Source organism: Apis dorsata, unplaced genomic scaffold (assembly GCF_000469605.1).
Source record: "Apis dorsata unplaced genomic scaffold, Apis dorsata 1.3 scaffold_18, whole genome shotgun sequence".
In the NCBI taxonomy this organism is placed as follows: domain Eukaryota; kingdom Metazoa; phylum Arthropoda; class Insecta; order Hymenoptera; family Apidae; genus Apis; species Apis dorsata.
This window is the reverse complement of record NW_006263320.1, coordinates 83,300-88,893: the sequence shown is the minus strand read 5'-3', so window position 1 is coordinate 88,893 and position 5,594 is coordinate 83,300.

Below are 5,594 nucleotides of genomic sequence, written 5' to 3'. Positions count from 1 at the left end.
GTGATGAAAAATAGAATCGAATAATTCGATGTTTTATATTCGGAATGAAAGATTTTCGATCGAGGAACATAGATCTCGTTCCTCGTATCTGGCTTGCTCGCGAAATGGAAGCGAGTTCTAATTAATCGCGGCCATTAATTCAATTAAGCCTGAACATCGGTCGGGTTATCTTACTGTCCTTATGCGGTCGGAAATTCACACTATTGACTTAGCGAATTAACGTGGGCCGCCATTAATTTCTAACTGCACCTCGTGCGTTAAGGCGGTGCATAATTCAGCGTTTGTTAATTAAAAATCCACGGAAAGAAGCGATCAGCGGTACGCTAAGTGGAACATCGTTTCCCTTTAGAACACGACAGTAATTAATTTAATAGCCCGAGAAGATGCGTTCTTGAGAAGCAGAGCTCGTTACAACGTCCTCATACATTTTTATTCGCTCGTAAAAAAAAAAAATATAACGTATCTGTACCTATTTCATCTGTCCATTTATTTCGTTACGTGAGAATTTTAAAAAAAGCCTCGAACATGACGAACGAAAATAAAATTAAAACTTTTACGAATCAATTATAATTGATTTTAAAAGACGAGAGTCACCATTTGTTTCTTTTTTCCCTGGATTCGTTTCACAAGTTTTCATTACAAAAGTTTTAGAAATTCTTCTTAAAATTAAGAAATTAAATTATTACAAATTTTTATAATCGGTACGAACGATCGTAAAAAAATTCCTTCGATTAGGCAGCGTTTTAAATTTATCGTATATTAAGCGAGGTGGTACGTGATCGGTGAATAAGTCGAGAGTGAGTATGATTCGGTTGCGCGCGGTCGCGCGAAAATTTCTGCAAAAAGGGAACGGCGGAACGGAGAGGGAAGAATTGTCATAATGCCCCGTGAAATAAGACCGTTCCCATAACGCGCTAGTCGGGTGCAATGGGCCGGATAAATCGTCAATGTGTTTCGCAGAGGAATTTCGTGACGCTTCATTAGGCGAAACCATGGTCGCGCCGCTTGTCTCGGTGACAAGTTTGACAAATTATTCCTCGCCGGTCTTGTGCAGCTTGCGAGCGTCCTTTAACTTGCCTGAAAACCCGTCGGAGGATCCTTCAAAGGATCAACCTTACGCGTTAACATCGGGGACAAGAGCAAGCCGATACTTTTCGAAGAAAATAATTTCTTTTGCTAATGGAGAGGAGGAGGAAGGGGGAGATTCCTGTTTGTCCACAGATGGCGCGACGATCGCCGTCCAATGAACCATAACCTCGAAATTTCTCACACTTTAAAGGGATCAAAGAGATCAAAGAGACGCGATTTAATTTCAAACGAAAAAAAGGAGTTGTAATATATAATTTATAGATTAATTTCGAGAACAAGAATTGTGGAATAAGATTAAACGAAAGAATACGTGTCGAAACTTGTTATACGGTATATAATAAGTGGATATTTTCAATAATAAAAATCAAGAAGAATCACAAAGAGGTTGGACACGAGTGAGGGCGAGTGAGAAAGAATAACGGCGAAAAGAGAAAATGGCGGCAAATGTGCTAATAGTTCGCAAAACATTTGGCTTTAAGAGCTTGGCAGGGGCTCTCGATGCAACGGGGAAAATTCGTAATTCACAGTTTCTCGAGGGAGAGGGTTGCTCGTTTATAAGAGCTTCTCGACTCCAGGAATTGGATTGGGGCGCGAAAGTTTTTGCCCTGTTATTTTTGTAATTAAAATTAACAACCGGCACGCTGCCAAATTGTCTTCTTAGTACCGTCTCCTCCCATCCAACGGTATCGTGTTGTTCCTTCGACGAGAATCTCCCTTGGCACTGGAACCGCTTTGAGCGAAGGAAGGACGCTAGCTGCCGGCCATCATCAATACGTGTCATCATGTTATACGCTTATCTCTATACATATACATATATATATATATATATATACGCGTATTATATAACGATGCAGCATTTAACGTACAACGGCGTGCCACTATTATTTCTCCAATTAATCATATTTTTTACGATCGTTTTGATGTTTCTTCTATGCAGATTTCTATTAAACTTTATTTCTTCGCCTTGCTCGCCTCAACAGGGACAAATAGGGAGTGACGCCCCGTCATGGACCAGAATAAACAATTTTCTCTCTCTCTCTCTCTCTTTCTTCACAGAAAATTCGAATCCTCACGAATCCTCGTTCATTCTACGATTTCTTCGATCCTCCTCCCTCCCTTTTTTATTATTATTATTATTATCCTCGTCGTTCTCGAAAATATGTATCATATAGCGGAGGAGAGAAAAGAAAAAGGTGGAAAGGGGAGGGAAAAGAGAGGAGGAGGGGAGTAGTAGTTAAAAGATGGCAGTGCTACCATCATCAATATGTGTCACGGGATACGCTCTCGATACACTATATATATATATATATATAAGAGAGCCTTGCACGAGAAAGTATTTACCACGAGACCGCCTTAATTATCTCTCTCGCCCTCTCTTTTGGCGGTGTACGTACGCACGTTGCTTTCCTGATATCTGCCGCGATCTGGGTTTGCTTCTAACGACCGGACACCGTATAAACTCGAGAGGAGTCTCGAGTGCGTGAAACACCTCCTCCAAAGGAAGGAAGGAAGGAAGGAAGGAACGAGAGGCAGCTGCGGCTCTCCCTCCCCTCCTCCTTCGTTCCACTTCGCCTCGTTATCGCGGAGAGAAGTATTCCTCTCGATAAGCTTCGAATTGAACTCGAGGGCGACACGATTTTTCAAACGAGAGATCGCGATCATCCCTCTCGTAGATGGCATCTTGATCTGAGGGGGAAAGGAAAGGAGGAAGGCTTTTAATTAAATCGAATTTATCGCGATCGAGCGAGAAAATTATTTCACATTTCAATCCAGAAACAGGGAGGGAACGAGACTAAAAATCGATCCAATTTTCGAGATAGATCAACGAGAGAGAGAGCAATATTATAGAGACGGTAGTTCGGTAGTCGAGGATAGTCGAGGGCCTCGATCCTCGTGGATCGTTGAAATGATTCCACTTATCCTCTACGGGGAGTCCCCGAAGAATCCAACAGCGGGTACAAAAGCCGAACTCGATCGCCCCGGGACGCCCAGCTACCGAAGATATTTCATTTACCGGACAAAAACCGCCTCCCCCTCCTCTTCCGCTTGCCCCCTCGATTCGTTGGCGCGGTCTAAGGGAGGAATTCGAATTAATATTCGGCGCTGACGTATGAAATTACAGCCAGCCTTGTCTGCCGTCTTCCTGTCATCGTCGTTCCCGTTCCCGTTCTCGTTTGTTGCTGCTGCTTCTGCTCGCTGCTGCCCCTCTCTCGACGATCGCCGCCAGGAAACAAATGAGCGACGATCATCCTGTCCACTCAGAGGCACAATGGGAAACGAGCACGACTTGAAACGATTCGATGCAACGACATCTTACATATTGGATAACACGTACCGCCTCTTCAAAACTGCCCCCTCGATTCGACTACCGATTTTGGTAGCATCATTTTTGTCTCTCGATCCGATTGTTGATGTCGACCACTCGCATCGTTTTCGTGTGGAATTTTCTTTTAACGCTTATTTTATTTCGTATGGAAAAATATATAATAATAAGAAGAAATATAGGAAGATTTTAAAGGTATATTCAGAAGATGAAAAGAGAGGTTGAAATATTTTCAACGATCTAATGTGTTTTCCAATCACGCTTATGGCCGGGGCAACGATCTTCCGGAATGGAAACACGAAGCAAAAGAAGACTTCTCACCTGTTGGCCCCATTGTCCGCGAGATAATTTGGTTAAAGTAACTAATCGTTCGCTCTTTTCAGGTCCCGCCGCTTATATACTCGATGCCAAACCGCGGCCCCTTTTGTCGTAATTAATAGTCCTCCCCGCAAGACCTTACTGCTTCTTCTCTAAATGATTCTTCATCCATCATCGTGCGCCCGACTTTTGAACCTTCGCCTTTCGATTTCCCAGAAACCGCTTCCCACCGCATCGCCGATCCCTACCCCACAGCTCTCAATACCGCCTCAACATCCTTTGATTTCATCCTCGCTTATTTAAGCGAATCGATTCTCTTTTCGATAAAATCCATTTCATCTTAATCTGATCGATCGATGATCAAATAGAATAATAGTTTAATATCAGAGTTTATGATCGAAACTTCGTATTTGATTGCTCTTCAAGAATCTCTAAGAAAAGTAAAGGAAGGAAAGAAAAGAAATTAGAAATTAGAAATTCTGTCTTCTCTTTCACAGTCGGTTCCCCAGAAGCCGTTTCGGTGGATAATATCACCGATCTTGAATCCGTTTGCCGAGTCATCTCTTAAGATGATAGTAATTGTTCGTTAATTTGAAAGGAAAGGAATCCGTTTCCATCTTGCGTTTCGACAGAGAATGTAGGTAGGGGAAAAAAAAAAAATTAGCTACGTTCCAGGGCAGCTGTGCCGGCTTTTTAAGCGACACACCTGCTAATTTCTTCAAATGCCCCCGTGTGGAATTGCTCCGCGAGTAATCTTTTCTCGAGAAAANNNNGAGAGAGAGAGAGAGAGAGAGAGAGAGAGAGAGAAATGAAAAGAAAAGATGCCGAAGAAACCTTCGTTCTCGAGAGGAATCTTGGAGAAAATATATATAAAGGTGAAAAAAAAGAAAAGTGGGACGTTCGAAGTCGTAACGATTTGATAGAGGAAAGAATCGCACAACGATTCGTTCTACGGTTTTATACGTGTATATCTTCGTTTAAAATTCGGTTGAAAGCGAAGGTGTTAGTAGAGGAGGGAAGAGAAAGCGTATGTATCTGCGTCGTCATACGACACGCATAAGGGGGCTGAAAATATGGGCAGTGATTTAGACTTACACCAATCGCGACATCCGCAGGAAGGCAGCCAGGTAAACAATCCGTGTTCACAAGCGGTTCTCACTGAATTCCACCTGCCGCCACACTTTCCCCTTTCATGCCGTGGATTTATCGAGCTCGCCGCCACTTCTCAAGGCAACGAAATTTCCTGAAACGACGACGACCCACGCTAGATTTTGACTCGTGACTCGTGTCTCAAACAAATGCTAACCAACGAAATATATTTCCGACTAATTTCCATAAATGTAATATAAAGATGGGGCAAGTTTCGTGCAAGTATTTCTTCATTTTGCGTTTTTAGTAATTTCAAATTGTTGCTTTCACTTTAGACGTATCAATTTTAACCACGAATCTAACGAAGCAACGTTAAAAACATTTCCTTATTTTCTCTTTTTAATAGAAATAAATTTTCGAATTTATTTCTATTTTATTTCGAAGAACGATCGATATCTGACACTCATCCACGAGATCTTATCCAGATGCACAGATGTTGCGACTAGACACCAAATAGCAAACCGTGTATACACTTTCTGCTCGCGTTTGATATATTCCACGCGAAATTCTACCCCTTAACGAAGTGAATTTGTTCCCCAAAAATTTAAAAAAAAAAAAAAAAAAAGGAAAAGAAACAACAACGTTCATAAAGCAGTCGCGAGAGAAAGTCGTAAATTGCCGGCCGCGTATTTTATAAATGATTTACGAAACGCGTATGCAAATGTTCCCACCGCGCTAAAACGATAAGTTACAAAAATGTTGATAGTTGAAATAT